General features: G+C 45.9%; 3 long non-coding RNA genes across 3 annotated transcripts in view; 2 read left to right on the top strand and 1 right to left on the bottom strand.

Annotated features, from left to right (window-relative positions):
- Positions 1-5823, bottom strand: part of Gm13404 — a 75897-nt gene extending 70074 nt beyond the window's left edge. Inside the window, exon 1 of the long non-coding RNA XR_866147.3 lies at positions 5737-5823. This is a non-coding gene — a long non-coding RNA (predicted gene 13404). The remainder of the gene's footprint in view (positions 1-5736) is intronic.
- The window catches only part of Gm39793, a 33880-nt gene extending 14438 nt beyond the window's left edge, over positions 1-19442 (top strand). The window contains exon 2 of the long non-coding RNA XR_866150.1: positions 18117-19442. This is a non-coding gene — a long non-coding RNA (predicted gene, 39793). The remainder of the gene's footprint in view (positions 1-18116) is intronic.
- Gm13403 (predicted gene 13403) lies at positions 5951-11737 on the top strand. The gene is made up of 3 exons (NR_166611.1): positions 5951-6299; positions 8975-9152; positions 10055-11737. It is a non-coding gene; the product is annotated as a predicted gene 13403 (long non-coding RNA).
- Positions 19443-19866: the final 424 nt, after the last annotated feature.

The following is a 19866-nucleotide window of genomic DNA, read 5'->3' as shown; positions in this document are numbered from 1 at the left end:
CTCACTGCTGAGACTGCCTGGCTGGCTTCCATCCCTTTGACCCATGTGGTGACTGAGACAGTGGACACCCAAAAGTTGTCCCTCAACGTCCACGTGTTTGCCATGGTGTGATGCATGCATCAATACATGCTCAAGCACACACAATAAATAACATTTTATTCTGCTATTTTATATGTGCGGGTGATTTGCTGGCTAGCATGTCTGTGCATCCTGTTAGAGTACGGTGGCCTTGGAGGCCAGAAAAGGGTATCAGATCGCCTAGACCTGGAGGATGGTTGTGAGCCGCTATGTGGGTGCTTGGAATTGAACCTGGGTCCTCTGGAAGACCACCCCCTGCTCTTAACTGTTTAACCATCTCTCTAAACCTCTGTGCACGCGCACATGTTGTATGTATATTTTTTTGGTTAATTTTGGAACAACTTGTAAAATTCTACAGAAAACACCACAAAGTTGTAAATGCTGTTAACATTGGTTTTAACTATTTGGAGGTGAACGTCCTGCATTTTCCAAACTGCTTAAACTCTGTAATTGGATGCTGAATTTGTTAATTTTCTCACTGCTATGACAAGTTACCTAACCAACTTAAGAAAAGAGGAGTTTATTTTATCATACATTAGGAATGTGGGCCATCATGACTGGGAAGGCATAGTGCATCATGACAGGAGTGTGAAGGCCTGCCATGACCAGGAAGGCATGCAGCAGGAGTGTGAAGACCCACCATGACAGAGGAGGCATGCAGCAGGAGTGTGGAGCAGTTGGCCCCACTGTCTACAGTCAGGAGCAGAAAGTGATATTTGCTGGTGCTCAGCTCACATCTTCCCTTATGCTCAGTCAAAGTTTTCAGCCCAGAGATCCTAGTTTTACTGTGGATCATCCCACCACAACGTAATCTAGGTAAGACTCCACAGACACGCCAGGAGATTTGTTTCCATGGTGATTTAAAACCCCATCAAGTCCACAACTAAGATGCATTCAGTAAGAGAGCATATCTTTGGACAGGGATAAACATTGGTGGAGTGCCTGCTTCTTGCAGCCATAGTCCCAGAAACTCACAGAGGCAGAGCCACCCTCTGCCCTCCTGTGGATTAAACTTTTCAACTGTTAAAAGGGAGAAACATGGCTTTTGTGAATTGGAGAAGGATTAATGTTCTTAAGAGCTAAATGAAACAGGTTGGAATTGTGTGTTCTGTGTGGGTTACCGTGTGTGACGCACACCTAGTAAACAACTGTATTAACGATATTACTCATCTCCTCCATGTTTTTGTTTCTACTTTGCCTACTTGACTTGACAAAGACTAAACAATGCAATAATGTCAGGGTAGCTCATTAAGACAGTGATGGTGCAGGATTCATCTTGGTACTCCTAATAGCTTTTGGTTATATATTGCTTTTTTTAAAGTACCATTTATTAGATTTTTTAATATAGAAAATGTTAAAGAATAATCCTACCATCAACATAATCCTTAAAAAAATTGCTCAGACAAAGGGGGAAGAGGGAGGGGGAGGGAAAGAAAGAAGGAGAGGGAGGACTGAGGGTGAGAGAGAGGAAAGAGGGAGGGAGGGAGAGGGAGGGAGGGAGAGGGAGGGAGGGAGGGAGAGGGAAAGAGGATGAATTCAGATCGTCCATACAAACAAAGCCTCAAGCTCTCCGCTTCGTTATCTGCTGTGGTTTGTACCTGGAGTGTTCTCCGTGTTCTGTGAGTTTGTCACAGACCGTGAGAAAGAAAGTAATCATAGCAGTAGTAATAATGTGGTCCCTTTGAAAAGTGCCTTCATTCAGCTTTGGCCTGACCACAGATGAATGAGAACCACGGGCTCCAGCTCCCACCTGCTAGTCCAGCTTCCATCCTCAACCCAGACCAAAAAAAGTTTACAACAGAGACACGGCCAAGCTGGGAGCTGTGGCAGGATCCTGAGCTTTATAAACTTTAAAATAGGATTAAAAGGTAGAGATGAAACCATGCGTGCTTTCAAACAGACGGACGGTGGCAGAGGGAACCACAAGACCTGAGAGTCGTGTAAGACACAGTCTGCCCCTCCTGACCGTCCTGACCCTCCTGACTCAGTCAGTGAGGAAAGGAAGGAAAGGACCCACATTAAAACAAAACAAAAACCAACCAACCAACCAACCAAAAAACCAAAACTGGTCTTTGTGCTCTTGTGGTGCAACCACCATTCTGAGCTGAGTCGGACCTCTCTCTCTCTCTCTCTCTCTCTGTGTGTGTGTGTGTATGTGTATATATTATGTATGTGTATATATATATATATTGTCTCACTTGGGCTACTCTGAGTCTCAGGTGCTCTTATTACGGGATGGAGAGCAGGTCTTCATGCCTCACTCGGATTTGATATCCAGGATGGAGCTATCAAGACACTATCAGACGACTAGGGCACGTCCCTTTCCTTTGTTTTGTTTCATGGCCACAGTTGAGCATTTCCCTCCACATACATCCTCTCTCCATGGTGCTTGCTGTCTTGTCCCTTTCCCAAATCAATGGGGCCAACTGGTCACCCACGGGAACCCCCAATGCTATCTTTGCAAGTTGATGATCTCAGGCAGTTTGTTATAATAACCCACTCTCCTTAGGGTGACCCAAAGGGAGCCACCAGAAGCGGTGTGTCAAGCTTCACCCATGGTGTTGTCTCTTTCCACCATCATTGTCCCACAGAGCCTCCTGCTTCTAGAAGCTCACAGTGAGTTGAGTTGTTTTCAGAACTATGGTCCACTGGGTTCATACCCTGCTCCTCTTGACAATGCCTCTTGCTCTGAAGGTTATGCCTAGAACACCGTTCTAGTTTTATTTCTGTTGCTGTGATCAAATAACCTGAGAAGCAACCTTGATGAGTAAAGGTTAATTTTAGCTCACAGTTCTGTGTTCTGATCCATCACAGTAAGGCAGGAGCCTCAAACTGCTGTTCACATCACAGCCACAGTCATGAGCAGAGAGAAACGAGCATACACATGCTCATTGGTCAGTTTGTGCGCAGCTATACCCTTAAACAGTTCAGGACCCCCTACCTAGGGAGTGGTGTTGCCCATGGTGGGCTGGGTCTTCCCAATCCATCACAGACACACTCACAGGCCAATCTGATGTAGACAGTCCCTCACAGAGACTCTCTCCGGGTAATTCTAGGTTGTGTTGCACTGACCCTTAAAGCTAACCATCACACACCACAACTAGAAACCAAATATAATTATTAAAAAAGCTTACATTGTTCCTCCTGTTGAAAATCCTCCTCCATGGGAATTTTTGACTTTTTAAAAAAGCCTGAGAAGGGCTGGGCTGGTGCCCTTTAACACTCTGCTAGTTTCATTTCAAGCCACCTTCCCTAAAAAAATTTTTGTTTTAATCTTTTTTTCTTCCTCCTCTCCTCTCCCTCATCTCCAGTGCTAAAGCTCAAGCCAGGGCCTCCCACACACATCAGGCAAGCATTCTACCACTGAGCTATATCACCAGCTTGAACAATTAAATTTCTATCAAAGACTATGGATGTGGTTTAGAAGTCAAACAGCACAATGCCTGCCGATGACAAAAGGCGCTGTGGCAGTTTGGGTATGCTTGACTAGAGAGTGGCACTCTTGGGAGGTGTGGCCTCGTTAGAGTAGATGTGGTTTTGTTGGGAAAAGTGTGTCACTGTGAGGGTAGACTTTTAGACACTCCTCCTAGCCACATGGGAGCCAGTGCTCTCCTATCTGCCTTTGGAACAAGATGTAGAACTCTCAGCTCCTCCTGCACCATGCCTGCCTGGACACTGCCATGTTCCTGCCCTGATGATAATGGACTGAACCTCTGAACCTGTAAGCCAGCCCCAATTAAATGTCCTTTATAAGAGTTGCCTTGGTCATGGTGTCTGTTCACAACCCTAACTAAGACAGGCACCATTCCTGCTATACTCCCATTGTCCCTCCCTGAGAGCATGCTGTGTTTGACGAGTGTCCTCTAAAGGTCTTGGTCCTCAGGGTGGAAGGGATGTGTGTGTGTGTGTGTGTGTGTGTGTGTGTGTGTGTGTGTGTGCTACATTTGTGCAGATGCCCACAGAGGCACCAAATCCCCTGGTGGCATGACCTCCTGACCTCCTAACCTTCTGACCTCCTGACCTGACATGGGAACTTTTTTCTTGTATCATGTATTTGATGATATCCTTTCTGTTTGTTCTTTGTTATTGTTGTTGTTGTTGTTGTTTTTAACTACATCATCTATTGTCATTAATTCTCTCCTTCCTTTTTTGCTTTTGTTTTTGAGACAGGGTCTTACTCTAGCCCAGGTTCTCCTGGAACTCATAGCAATCCTCTTGCCTCAATCTTTCTGAGGCCTCACACACACCTCTTCTGGATTCCCTTTGATTTTCAACCCCGCTGTGTTTCCTAGGCATTTCCTTCCAATTCTATCATTTTGACCTTATTTTATGGCCCCTGTGCTGCCTTATCTTTCCCAGGATATTAGTAACACGTGCTAGTATATGTACCACCTCTTTTCCCTCCTGGTTTCTTCTTTCTCTTTACCTAATGCTTGATCTCTGTCTTTCATCATAGAATTCTCACACACACCTGTCAGTGCCCTGCTGTCATTCTTATTCAAATGTGGTGTGATGAGGTGGAGACAGGCTGATAGGATGCTCTGGGCACCCCCAGGGAAGTCAGCAAGAGGGCCCTGCCATTGGAGGGCATCGTACCATCTCTGAAAATGGCTTTCCCAGAACACAGCTCCCTATCTGGCTGGCCTGAAGTAAGAAGGGGATGTGGGCACTGCTCTCACAGCAGTAAGTGCTGTGAGCTGTGTTAGGGACAGGTCTTTCCTGCTGTAGCTTACAGTAACACCCCCAGGGTTAGCCTGGTCTCTCCCTTTCCTCAGTTGCTGTCCCAGGTCCAGAAGTCTCCAAGCCCCCATCTCAGAGGCACTGCCTTGGTAGGAAGTGTGGGTGGTCCCTGACTGTAGCAAGCTGTCCCTGTCTCTCCTGCTACTCCCTCTATCCCCGTGGTCGTGTACAGCCCTTCCCTGGGCCTTCCCCGGCTGCACGGGCTTGGCTGCTTTCCCTGTACAGGCTGAGGACCCAGCTTTGTCTGCCGGGCCAGCCAGGTGCCATTGAGCACCTGCTTTCAGCATCCAGCTCACATCTGGCTCATCCCGCCCCCTCCCCTTTCTCTTCATCCTGGGGCTTAAACTGTTTAAGCTCTGTTAAAGTCCATCTGGGTGACATGTCGTAAGTGAGCAGCGAGCCCTTCAACCTGCCACTTACCTAAACTTCTGCATGTCTTCTCCCTTTAGCTTTCTTTACCTGAGCCATGCCATGCACGCTTGCAGCTCTCTATCTCTATCCCTATCTCATCTCTCAGTCATATATCTCTCTCTCTTTGTTTCTCTCTCTCTCTCTCTCTCTCTCTCTCTCTCTCTCTCTCTCTCTCTCTCTCTCTCTCTGCCTTCCTACATGCCATTCTTATCCTCTGGAGCCTCCATGCTCCTCTGGCCTGCACTTAGCCTGGCTTGCTGTGACTTATCAGACTGTCTCAAATGCACACACACACACACACACACACACACGCTCCTCAAAAGACTCCCCAACCTCTATCAGAAACTTCTGCCATGACCTTTGCAATAAAAAGAACTGCTGCTTCTGGGCCTGCCATCACACCTCCCTCCCTCTTAGACTCAAGGAAAGAAGAGAATCCTTCTATTGGAAGCCCACTAGGCCTGGCCACGACTTCCCCCACCCACTCTCTGGTCACAGGGCTCTTACCCTCAGTAGTTGAGTTGGTGCTGGGGTCCCTGCCTGCTGCCTGCCAGAGGTTCAGCTGAAACAAGGACTCCCTTTGTCTCCCCAGGCCCCTGCTCCTCCAGGATTTCTGAGGCTCACTGTTTTTCTGTGCCCCACCCCATGCTTTCTCCCATTCAGTGCCTCCCTGTGGCCTATCATTTCTCTTCCTTCCATTCTCTCTCTTTCTGTGTCTCTCATTCCTGTTCTTGCTATCACTCTTGCTCTCGCTGTGTGTGTGTCCTTCTCTCTTTCTCTCTATGTCTTCCTCTCTCTCTGCATCTCTTTGTGTCTCTCTCTCCCTCCCTCCCATATATCCATCCATTTCATTTTCTCTTTGTCTTTCCCAACATCCCTTTTTTTGTCCAGTCTGGATCTGGTCCTAAGGGTCATCTTCTCTCTCCAGCACTGACATCCTCCCAGGGTGTCTGCCTCCTTCCATAGCCTGTCTTAGGATGTGTGACTGGCTGATGGTGCCTTCCTGCAGTGAAGACCCAGGTGTGGTGTGGCCCCGTGGCCGGCCGGATCGCCTGCTGTCTAACGCTCTGGTAAGGTTACTATTTATCTAGTGCAACCAAAGTTGGCACACACATCTGGCGCCTGGTACTTAGTGCAATTATTTATGATTTCCACCAAGATTTAAAAGCTCATCGCCGGCCTTGTAATGCAGTAACTGATTGCGCTGCTAATGTAATTAAGAAAAGATTATGATGTCCACGTGGCGTACCAGATGGTGGCATTCATAGTAATCGGCGTGCACAACTGGCAGACAACTGCACAAGGGCAGCAGAGCAGAGGCAGCTGGAGACCTCCATCTTCCTCGTCACTCAGAGAAGAAAGGGACAGTCGGGTACAGACAGGACGTACAGGCAGGGCTACCCCTACCAGTCTCCTGCTTTGAGCTTGGTGTGTTACATACAATTCCCACCAGAGTACACACACTGGAAGTTCTTCTCAGACACAATCAAGCAAGAGCACATATAGGCAGGTGCACACGGGTCACCATAAATACCATATGTGTTCTTAACTCTCTTCTTCACTTACGCAAAATAACTTTGATGGCATGCCTGGTTGTCCTAAACCCTGAGATTACATCAATAAAGAAAACTACCACAGCCCTCTCGACCCCGTGGAGCCCAGTAGATGGGATGTGATCAGATACTCAGGAGAAATGCAAATACTCCAAATAGATGCAAAATAGATTGCAAGCAACGTTACAAATGGATGCCAGGTTGTGTGGTGGGCTTCCCCGGAGCAATTAGGCAGGGACGTTCAGGGAAGCCTTCTCTGAGGAAGTGACTACGGAGGTGAGCACTGAAGAGCCAGAACCAAAACGTCAGGGTGTTTCAGCAGAGGGGGGTGGAAAGACCATGGGGCTGGAAATTGCACATCTAACACTGGAGTCTAATAGGAGGCCAGTGGCCAAGAACAAAGGAGGAGAAGTTGAAGAAAGGGAGTAAAAATTGGACTGCAATATTTTTAATAAAGGGAGAGTAATGAGAGTAGTTGATCGGCCACAAAGACGATTAATCTGTAGGACATCGAGAGAGCCAGAAGCAGTGCCATGCAGTGTGTGATTTCCTTACATGTGTGCAGTGGGGCAGGGGTGGAGGTCCTCAGGAGCTCGCCACCTTGCTGGTTTGAGATAGGATGTCTCACTGGCAGCTAGGGCTGGTGGCTAGGCGAGGCTGCTTGACCAGGGAGCCCTAAGGATCTGCTTGTTCAGACTGGGATTGAGGCTGTGTGCCACAGGGCTTGGCTTTGTGTGTGAGTGTGGGGACTCAGAGTCCTCAGGCGCTGCCTCACTAGCTCCATCCTGTCAAAACCTTTGAGGGAATTTTGTTTTGTCTTTTCACTGCTGGCGATCAAACCAGGAATGTGTGCACTCTGGGCAAGCACTCTACCACCAAGCTACCTCCCAGTTCATACGTGTTCTTAACCTGTGACAAGAGCGGCACAGTCAAATGGGGAGGAGTGTGTGTGTGTGTGTTTCTGTGTTTCTGTGTGTGTCTTTGTGTCTATGTGTGTGTGTCTATGTGAGTGCACGTGTGTGCAGCCATGTGCAGAAAGGATGCCTGCAAAGACAAGAAAAGAGTGTTGGAGTTTCTGGAGATGGAGCTATATGTGGTGTGACACACATTTGGGAGCTGGAAACCAAACTGAGGTCCTCAGGAAGAGAAGCAAATGCTCTTAACCTATAAGCCACCTCTCCAGCCCCGAGGGATCTACTCAGTGCTGAGTCAACCGGAGGCCTATGGGAAACAAGAGCTTCTTGATTCTTGCTGCACATTACATCAGCCCCAGGTGATCAGCAAGTAAACAACACAAGAATGAAGCATTGGCAAAACAGGAGGGGGGCCGTCTTAGCGCCAAGGGCCAGGCCAATGTGTCTGCAACTACCACAGCAGGCTAAGTATACAATATAAACATGTAAATAAAGAGTGTGTGTTCCAAAATTACAGAAAGCAGGAAATAGCTTATGGGAAGCAGGAGAGATGTGTACACGCATACTTAACAAGGAACATGGGCTGGCTGTGGTGGCACACACCTGTAGTCCTGGCATTCAGAAAGCAGAATTGAAAATTCAGTCACAGCAAAGTCAAAGCCAGCCTGGTCTACATAGCAAGCTCCAGGCTATCCAGGGCTATGTAGTGAGACCTTGTCTCAAAACACCAAACTGGGGGCTGGGTGTGATGCACACACCTTTAATCTCAGGACTTGGAAGGCAGAGGCAGGTGGATCTCTGAGTTGGAGGCCAGGCTGGTCTATATAGGGAGTTTCAGGACAGCCAGGGCTACATAGAGAGACTGTCTCACAAAACCAAAACCAAAACCAACCAACAAAAAACAAAACAAAACCAAAAATCTCACCAAGCCAGGAACTGGAGAGATGGATAGCTCAGTGGTAAAAAGCATTCCTTAAAGAATACTTGAGGTGGACAGCCAGTAGCCATGCATGGTGGCTCACAACCACCTATAACTCCAACTCCTGGGATCTGGCACCCTCTTCTGTCCTGTGTGGGCATCTGCAGTCAGGTGCAGATACACACAGGCATACATAATTTAAAAATAAACTAAAAGTCTGCTGACCAAACTTCCAGACCACACTCTTGCCTGCCCAATATCCTGCCAGCACTGGATATCCTGAGGAAGCTAACACACTGGGCCACCAAATATTTCCTGATTGTCAAGAGCTCAGACCTAACCTACTTCTGCTTCTCCAGCCCATTCCCTGTTACTAGAGCTTCTCAACACAGGTGAGGATTTCTAGAAACCCCTTCTGTAAATTTACCTGTGGATGCCGAGGGACAGAAGATGGGTCAACTGGACAATAATGCACACCATAGTCTCCAATCACCTCAGCTTTCACTACATTTTGAAAATGTCCACTAGCAGTAGAAGGTAAGTATGGGGGTACATGCTAGTGATCTCACCCCTTCAGAAGTTGAAGCAAGGGGGTTCCAAGTTTGAGACCAACCTGGACAACACAATGAGAGTCTGTCTGAAAATGAATTAAGCATTTAAATAATGGACGTGCACACACCTTTAATCCCAGCACTAGAGAGGCAGATGCAGAAGGAGCTCTGTGGATTTGAGACCATCCTGTTCTACATATCGACTTCCAGATCTGCAAGGACTGCATAAAGATAGCCTGTCCCAAAACAAACAAAAAAATGGATTTGCTATGCAAATGTATAGATCCTACAAAGGAATCTATACCCTTTTGTAAAAATGGCAATGTGTGCTAGGGAAAGAGTTCATGTTGCAGATAAGAACCTGTTCTTAAAATCAATATTGGTGTCAGCCCATCTGGGTGTGAATACCTGTGTGTGTGTAGGTAAAATACATATAAATGTCTGAGACGTATATATTAGATGCAAGTGCACATGAATCTATATATACCAACTATGCATGTGTGCAGGTCTGAGTGCTCGTCTGTGAACACAGAAAGTGGGAAATGTTCTGCTGTTAAATGCACCATACATGGTGGAAATGGTTGTTATTGGCTACATTTATTTTATTCTTTATAGATTCATGGATTGTCTGAGAAACTTAAGATGTGCGCAAATTGCCTTTTGAACATTTTTGTAGTAACCCTAACTGACCTCAAACTTACAGAGATCTACCTCCCCCTCCCCAGTGCCAGGATTTAAGGCATGCATCACCACACCCAGACATACAAAACATATTGACAATGGAATGAACTAGCATGAAACTGTCAACTAGCATAAGACACGGGTAACTTTTGTCAAGAGAAGAATTATGCTCAATTATTCCAACAAATGTTCTTCCTTACGTTTCAGACAATACGGGGATGCACAAAACATTCTCAACTTCACCTAAATTTTCATTGAATTGTGAAAAATGAGTTCACGTTTTTAACAATGTATTGTGAAGAAATTGGAACTCTACACTATATATTTGGATGAGTCCTTGATATAAGCGTGTCAGTTCTGAGCTGGGAGATGGAGAGATTGGTACAGCGTTCTCTGTGCACCGAGTTCAAGCCCTAGAACCTGTATAGAAGAGTCAGGTGCGGTGACTCCAGCCCTTGTGATCTTAACTGCAGGGAGGCAGAGACAGGTGGACCCCCAGCCTACCCTACTTGGTGAGTTACAGGGCAGTGATGGACTTTGTCTCAAAAGATCCCAGGTAAATGGTTCCTGAGGAATGACACTTGATGTTGTTCTCTGTCTCCATGTGTACACGAACACATGCACACTCTCTCGAGTGCGCACTCTCGAATACACACACATCACCGCAATTCAACAAACAGTATTTCATTTTAGTAAGGGGGGGCACTAATTAAGAAATCACAAGAACAAAAGGAGCTCTCTCTGAGAGTAAATGGCAGAGGGGAACCCATCCCTAACAAGACATTTATACCATCCCTTCCAAGCAAGACTCAAAAAACACGTCAGAAGAGGGGGAAGAAAGAATATAAAAGCCAAATGTTAGGGAGAATGGCTGTGAAATGCCATGTTCTGGAAACACAGAGTAGTTGTGGGTGGCTGGAGGTCTGACAAGAAAGGCCAGTTAGCAGTCCGGTGTGGATGGAGGAGGGGCTCACAAGGCCCCGCCCCCTGCTGATGAACTGTTTCCTAGGGAAAGATCCAGGGAGAGGGGGGAGCCCTTGCTTACCCACAGAGGACCAAACCCGGCTCCTATTGATATCTCCCATCCAAGGCTCACAGAAATGGCCCTGGTTAAATGAAGTGGGTCACAAAACAAATCAGAAGTCATGACCTGGGAAGGGAAGGAGATGGTGGTGATAGGACTGGAAGGGAGATGAGAGGGTGTGGGGGAGAAAGTCATCAGAATATGTTATACACAAGCATGACATTGCCAGAACACAAATTTGATAAGAACTGAAAGCAAGTGGCAATCTTTTCGCAAGAAAATGGGGTTGGATCCTAGCCTCATAGCACACATACAATTTAAACTCAAATAGGAAATGGCCCAAGGCAGGAACTGGAGGCAGGAACTGAAGCAGAGGCCATGGAGAGATGCTACTCACTGGCTTGCCTGCTCTGTGCTCTCCTACCTTTCTTATACAGCCCAGGATGCCTATGGATGGCACTGCCCACAGTGGACCAAGCCTTCCTATATCAATTAACAGTTAATAAGATGCCTCGTAGACATGGCAACAGGCCAGCCTGAGCTGGACAAGTTTTCAGTTGAGGTTCCATCTTCCAGGGGACTTGAGGTTTGCATCAGGCTGACCATCGAAGCTAGCTATGACATGAACCTATTTCTTGGCTTATATTTTCTTTTTAATCATTAGTTGCTAGCACACTTTCCTCCATGTCCTTGAGCAGAGTTATAACAACAGCCTTGAAATATTTGCCTCTCAACTCTAAGGTGTGGGTCACCTTGTTATCTCATATCTTCATACATCTAATAACTTTCTAATGTCTCTGTCTTTTATTGGTACTATATTGTTTGGGGGAGGGAATGTACTACATAAAACTTAATTTTAAAAATTCATTCACTCATTCATTCATTCATTCATTCACGTGTGTCACTCTGGAGGTAGGGGAATGTTTGGAACTTGGTTGTCTCCTTCCCCCATGTATGTCCTGGGAATCTAGCTCAGACCTTCAGGCTTCCTGGCAAGCTCCTTTACCCACTGAGCCATGTAAAATTTAAATTTAAACATGTTTAGATTTCCATAAACAGGATTAAAAGACACACAGTCAATGGGAGGCGAATGTGTTCCCGGTGCCTGTGGCAGACAAAGGGTTAATTTTCAGCTCCTACAAATTGTTAAGAAAAAGACAAAGCATCCGACAGAAAATGATTCCCAGGACGTGAATAGGCAGGAGAAGAGTAAACTCCAATGGCCAATAAACATATGGCTGGAGCTCCTGCACTCGGGGAAATGCAAATTAAAATAGCAACGCGGTGGCGCTTCTCACCCATACGATTGGCAAGGATTCAAGAGCATCCACACCTACTCCTAAAGAGAATGCAAGGGAAAGTGGATTTTTAAGGATAGTCAGTGACAATAGAATTAATTCTGCCTGATGGGGAAAGCTATATGGAAAAAAAAAAAGAAACTATTTTAAATGTGTGCGTGCATTCACACACACACACACACACACACACACATGTATATCTTTCAACCAATATCCCTGCTCATAAGACTCCCAAAGAAATAAACAAAGGCTCTCAGGTGTGGGCATAGATGAAGGTGTAGCAGTTTTTGCTGTGGCTAAAGAGCTAGAGAGAATTCATCTATAGGAGAACGTTTCACGTCACACACACACAAAAAAAAAAGACTTAAAAGAAGAAGAAAACCTGACAATAGGGTTTCCACCATGTATTGCTAATTGAGAAAATCAAGGCAGGGATGTAATATGGGTCTGTCCAGTAATGATCAGCAAGTCCCTGAGCGTGTCTGACATGAGGTGTGTGAAGTGTGGGGAAAGGCGAGGATCAGGAAACTGAGGTTGGTTTGGAGAATAAATCACATAAACAGAACAAACACTATTTTTTAAATTATTGTTTTACGTGTAGGAATATTTTGCTTGCAGGTATGTTTGTGTATCACATGTGTACCTGGTGCCAAAGTTGGCCAAGGAGGGCCTCAGGTCCTCTGGAACTGCAGTTATGAGAGGTTCGAGCTGCCATGGGGGTGCTAGGAACTGAATCCAGGTCCTCTAGGAGAACAGACGGTGCTCCTAACCACTGAGCCTTGTCTCCAGCCCCACAAGAATATTTTTATTATGAAAGAATATTGTTAACTACAGAAGTATAGAAGGCAAAAGGTAAAAATTAGGGAGCTACTGGAACCTCTGTTACTCAGATATTCTATAAATATACTTAACCAATGAACTCTGAGATTAACTACATTATATATGTAAATATGCACACCCATAATATATACATATATTTGTATTATGTATCATGTATGTGTGTGTCACCCAGGCACTCTATTTTAGTGAATGAACTCTGAGATTAACTATATCATATATGCAAATAAGCACAACCATAGCATATGTTAGGTAATATACATTTGCATGTATGTAGTGTCTGTGTGTGTGCACACACATGTATCACTTACTTTCTATTGCTGGGATAAAACACCATGACCAGAAGCAACTTACAGAAGGAAGAGTTAATCTGGAATTACTGTTCCTGAGGGAGAGTCCACCAGGGTCCGGAGGCATGGCAGCAGGTAGGTAGGCTAGGAAGTTGAGATATCACATCTCCATCCACAAGCAGGAAGCAGAGTTTGAGCAAGAAGTACGGTGAGTCTATAAGCACTTAGAGCCTGCCCCCAGCAAAGCTGAACCTCCTAAAGGTTCTGAAGCACACCCCAATCCACACACACCCCAACACACACCCCAATACACATACACCCCAATTCACACACACCAATACACACACACACCAATACACACACCCCAATACACACACCCCAACACACACCCCAATACACACACACCCCAATACACACACACCAATACACACACCCCAATACACACACACACCAATCCACAAACACCCCAATCCACAAACACACCAATCACACACACCCCAATACACACACGCCCCAATCCACACACACCCCAATACACACACACCCCAATACACACACGCCAACAAACAAACCCCAATACACACACCCCAATCCACACCCCCCAATCCACACACACTCCAATACACACACACCCCAATCCACGCACACCCCAATACACACACACCCCAATACACACACCCCAATACACACACCCCAATCCACACACCCCCAATCCACGCACCCCCAATCCACGCACACCCCAATCCACGCACACCCCAATACACACACCCCAATACACACACCCCAATACACACCCCAATACACACACCCCAATACACACACCCCAATACACACACACCCCAATACACACACACCCCAATCCACACACACACCCCAATCCAAACAGCATCACCAACTCAGGACCAAACATTCACATGCATGAGCCTATGAGAGACATTTCTCAATCAAACCACAATATGTAGACACACATCTTTATTAGATTCGTTTATTTTACATTTGTGAGCATGTGACTGCAGAGGTCAGAAGAGAGCATCAGATCCCATGGAACTGGAGTTACAGGTGGTTGTGAGTCACGGTGTAGGTGCTGGGAAACATCCCGGGTCCTCTGTGAGAGCAGCAAGTGTTCTTAACCACCGAGTCATCTCTCCAGCTCACTTACACTTCATATACATAGACTTTTTAATCTGAAAAAGCTATTTTGTTTTAAATGGAAAAGGGGGAGGAAATGACAATTGGGAGGACACCACGAGGGGTGACAGACAGGCTTTCTTACAGGACTGGGCTGTAACTCAGGATCTTGTGCATAGAAAGTCAGTTTTCCACTTTGTATCTTCATCCCCAGCTCTTTCCTGATCACTATGTCTATGGCTTTGATGGTTTTGTGGGCATGCGCTTATCCCGAATCTAATCCAGTTTTACATAGTAGGTGTGTACTTTTTGTCTGTCAACCATACCTTACTGGAGAGTTTTTGTTTAAAAAAAAAATCCAAGATGAAAGAAGAAAGACATGCACATCAAATGATGTCCTTCTAGAAGTTTCTGAGTAACAGTGTCTGACCTGTCTGCTCCTCTATTCTATCTCTCCTGCTGTGAGTCACAGACTCCGGTGCCTGGTGACTCTGAGTTTGGGACTTCCACTTAGTTCATAAGGAACTATCTCCTAGCATGGAGTACCCACAAAGGAGAGTGCATTCCAGCTACAGGGTACAGGGCTTCACCCTGACAGCCTGGAACATCACAGTGTAAGTAGGGGCACCCAGACAACCAAGTGAGGGGACCTGTCACCCCAGTGCTCAAGGCCTCCCCATGCCCCATGAAGACTGCCACAGGAATAACTGTGACCCCTATTCATACACTGAAGCCCCAACCCCCAGAGCATCTGAAAGGGACCTTTCAGAGTTAGGCGAGGTCATGAGGGTGAGGTCTTTTGATGGGATTAATACCTTTTAAATTTTGGCTTAAGATTGATTGATTGATTGATTGATTGGTTGGTTGGTTTTTCGAGACAAGGTTTCTTTGTATAGCCCTGGCTGTCCTGGAACTCACTCTGTAGACCAGGCTGGCCTCGAACTCAGAGATCTGCCTGCCTCTACCTCCCGAGTGCTGGGATTAAAGGCATGCACCACTCACTACGCCTGGCTTAAGATTTATTTTTATTTTGTTTTATGTGCATGGATGTGTTGCCTGCATGTGTGTCCTGCACCACACGCATGCAGTGCCAGTGCAGGCCAGTCTTCCAGCATTAGATTCCCTTGAACTGGAGTTATAGATGCTTGGGCCACCATGTGATGCTAGCAATGCAAACGGTTCCATATCGTCTACCCCTCCAGTCCTGAGTATCTCTCCAGCCCATGGTTAGTGATTCTGTGCTTTTCTTTTCTTTTTATTTTTTAAAAAGATTTATTTATTCATTATATGTAAGTACACTGTAGCTGTCTTCATACACTCGAGAAGAGACAGTCAGATCTCGTTATGGATCATCATGTGGTTGCTGGGATTTGAACTCAGGACCTTTGGAAGAGCAGTCAGTGCTCTTAACCACTAAGCCATCTCTCCAGCCCCTGAACCTGTGCTTTTCTAAGAAAAGGCACTGGAGTCCTCCGTGTGCTGAGGACACACTCAGAAGGTAGCTGTCCACAGCCCAGGGAGAGGGACCCTCAAGAAACACAGTCACCAGCATCTGACCTTAGGTATCTCCCTCCACAGGGCTGTGAGAGGTTCGGTGTTTATGGTTTGTTTCCCAGTCTGTATTTGTTGTTCTTGTTGATGGTGGGGATGGGGGTGGGGGCAACTTGCAATGACTGATGATAAACTTGATCCTCTGGTTCTCTGATACCCTGGAGAGCTGGGAGCCACGTGATTACAGAGGGAGTGGCCAGCATGAAGGCCTCCAAACTGGCTTTCTAACTGGCAGCCTTCACTCTCCCCAGTGATCTTTCTAAAGCACCCATCCCTAATGTCACCTGCTAAGCTTTTTAGCATCCATTAAAACTTGGTATCTTATTTTTCAACATCCCCATGCAGTCCCTCCCTCCTAGACTTTTGGGTTTGTTTTACACTGTTAATATAGTTAACAGTCAACTGCAGCCCAAACTATGAGACTACTAAACTGGCAATCCCAGAGATGAGCAATCTATACGTTTTGATTGTAAGCTCTGAATAGCACATTGCTATCTCCTGCCAGTAATGCTATGCTGCCTGTGTACCCACTGTGTATGCTGCCCACTCTGTGACGTAGACTGGGTTACAGAACAGCCCACCTTCTGCTCAGTGGACTCCAGACACACATTCACACAGACTGAGATAAGCTCACTTTTGACTCCCTCTTGCTGAAGTGAATGACGAGGCTCCAGTTCACCAGTGTCCTACCCCGGGGTAGCTTGACTTGCATCTGTGCTACCTACTGGAGACAATGGCTCTGGCAATTCTCCCTTGATGTCCACTACCATCTGCCATTCTCTCCCTCTCCTGTGTCATGGCTATCAGTGTGCAAACGCCCCAGCCCCTGGAACTTCCCCTGCCTGGAGCTCCGCTGGCCCAAGTACATTTTAGATCTGGAATCTGTGTGTGAATGTTGAAGGCCCTGTTCTCCAATTGATTCTTGATCAAACAATAAAGATGCTAGCGGCCAATAGCTGGGGGGTTGGGGACTTCCATGTTCCCACAGGCAGGCTAGGGGACACAGAAGAGGAGTTTCGCCATGCTTCAGAGGGAGAGAGCCACCAGCCATGTGAGATCTCAAGAAGAGTTACCATTGGCCAATCCCCCAACTGGGCCTGGGGTAGCAGGCAGGAGATTAGAAGCACAGCTAAGCTGAAGGCAGATGTAGGGGCTGAGCAAAGAGAAGGTGACCTGGCAAGTGAGCTGAGGGCAGATTTATGGTGATGATCTAGGACTTTTAAAGGTAAATGAGCAACTGAAGCTGAGGGCAGAATGAGAGGTGCTGAGCTGGGTGTGAAGGTAAGGGCACATTAGCCGAGGGAGGCTTAGAAGTGCCCGACTATTGAGCTAAAAAGCATATTAAAAATAAACTAGTGTGTGTCTTTCATCCACAGATCCAGGGAAACTGGGTAGGGGTTGGTAGTGCGGTCCACCTGGAGACACACTACACATAGTAAGTAATAATTCAGGGTTATCTATAGGAAAGTAGATTATAATAACATAAACAATAGATATCTGCCCAGCTCTTCTGTTGTTTACGGCTTATTGTAAATATAAATAAGGTTTTGTGTGTGTGTCTTTTATCTGGGAACTAACATGATCAAAATGATCGATCAAAGGAGGGGTAGAAACCCCAGACCAGGATTAAAAATTTCTACAAGATATTGGGGTCCAACATGAGCCCTAGTCTGGTTCCTGAGTCCACTGTCTGGTGAGAGATGCCAACACAACCAAGCATAGCAAGGCACATGGGGCACAAACTACAGGCAGACGCCTGGGCATGATGGCCAGGGCTGGCAGGAGGCTGAGCGAAGAGCCCTGAGCTGGCTGAACAGCTAGGTGGGGTGAATGCAGCACAAGGTGCCAACTAAAAGGTCCCAGAAGTCTAAACTGATAAGGTATTGAATTTAAAGAACAATAAAAGAGAAAAGGATGAGGAGGAAGGAGAAGCCACCGTGGGTTAGGTGAGTTTATGAAAACGTGGCCCTGAGGGCTGGCCAATTGGAGTTAAGGCAGCCCAGATGAAACATAGTAAGTAATAACTCAGAATTATCTATAGGAAAGTAGATCCTAACAGCTTAGAGGGTAGGTATCTGCCCAGCTCTTGTGCTGATAAAGGCTTGTTGTAAATATAAAGGTTGTGTGTGTCTTTTATCCAGGAACTAAATGATCAAAGGCTGGGTAAAAGCCCTGGATTGAGATTAAAATTTTTTACAACACTGGTCACGTGGTACAGAGACTCCTGAATTCCCCTCTCCATCTCTAAGCCCGGTCATGAGCTACCACTCATAAAGTTCATAAAGCAAGCTGCCTCTTCAACAACTCTAACTGCCTGACTCCTAGACCTTAGCCTGCCAGTAGGAGGGACTTATTTTTCTTCCCCATCTTAATCAATACCACCACCTCCTCTCAAAGTGATCAAGTTCCAAAGGTGGAAGATAATCAATATTCTTATGAGCCTTTCAATGCCTCATTCAATCCAAGGGCAACCCTGCAGGGTCCCTGTTTGAACTGTCCTGCAGTCCACTGTCAGCAACACCAGCATCCCAACCACTTAGATAATGGGCAGCGCCAGAGTCTGCCCTGGGAAAGAAGACTCCCTATTTGAAACAGGAAAACAATTTGCTGAGTAATTTTTGAAAACTATGTGTCCATATTGCGTTCCTTAAGATTCCATTCGAAGGTGTTAGCATCCATGAGGGAGCCTTACCTGGAGCAGATACTGCTTTGCTGACTGCAAAATGGGAATTCTCATAATCTTATCACTTCAGTATCAGCACTGTACACTGTCTGTGAAGAACTTTCCCCTGTTCTCTCTGGGAATATTGATAAAATTTATGGATTACTTTTTAATTCTGTGTGCCATAACCCATGACAGCCATTTTTTTCCTAACTTTCAAACTGTTAGGACTTTGACCAAATCCTACAAACTATTCTTACCTTTCCACAGTTCCCCCACCACCACTGACATTTTTGTGATATCTAATCTTGGTTGTCAACTTCACTGCATCTGGAATCAATTAAACCCAAAGATGTTGGATACTCCTTTGAGGGATTTTCTTGATCAGATTATTTGAAGCAGGAAGACCCATCCTAAATCTGGGTGGTACGTTCAGGTGGCATCCCACATACAAGGACATAGAAGAAGGAATCGACTTTTGCCTGCTTCCTCTCACTCTTGCTCACAAGATCACCTGCTCTGTAGATGTGACTTCTTCAGGATTCTAAAAGACTGAAGATCAGCTGTTCTCCAGGAATCTTCCAGGCCTTTGACACCAGATTGGGACCACTGAGACATTCAGCCTTGAGGACTAAGCAACAACTGGATTCTTGGCCTCTCCAATGTGAGACAGACATTGTTGGAATACCTGTATCATATCCTGAAAGCCAATCTATAAATCCCCTTTTAATATATTTATTCATCCTATCTGTTCTGTTCCTTTAGAGAACCTTGACTGATATGTTTATTAAAATAGTACCCCATTCCCACCAGAGTCTTTCTTGACCTAACTAAATGTGTGTGTGAAAGCCCATGTGTGCATGTGTGTGCACATGTACATATTATTTATACTTCTGTTCAATGTCACTCTCCACTGAGAAGCCCTTTCTGAACACTGCTAAAATAGCAACTCTACCCCAACCCAAAGTTTATCTCTTGGCCCAGCTTAATTTGTGTATGTGTTTGTTTATAAGAGGGTGTGTACATACGTGCAGGTGTATGCAGTTCTGCATGTGTGTGGGGGCCAAAGGCAAACCTCTGATTTTTTTCAGATGGCACCCACATTGTTTTTTGGGGTTTTTTTTGGTTTTGGTTTTGGTTTTGGTTTTTTTTTTGTTTTTTGTTTGTTTGTTTGTTTGTTTGTTTTTGTTTTTGTTTTTTTTTTTTTGAGACATAATCTCTCGCTCGCC

This window comes from Mus musculus, chromosome 2 (genome assembly GCF_000001635.26).
Source record: "Mus musculus strain C57BL/6J chromosome 2, GRCm38.p6 C57BL/6J".
NCBI classification, from domain to species: domain Eukaryota; kingdom Metazoa; phylum Chordata; class Mammalia; order Rodentia; family Muridae; genus Mus; species Mus musculus.
The sequence above is the reverse complement of the archived record's forward strand: the minus strand, read 5'-3'. Positions and strand labels throughout refer to the sequence as shown.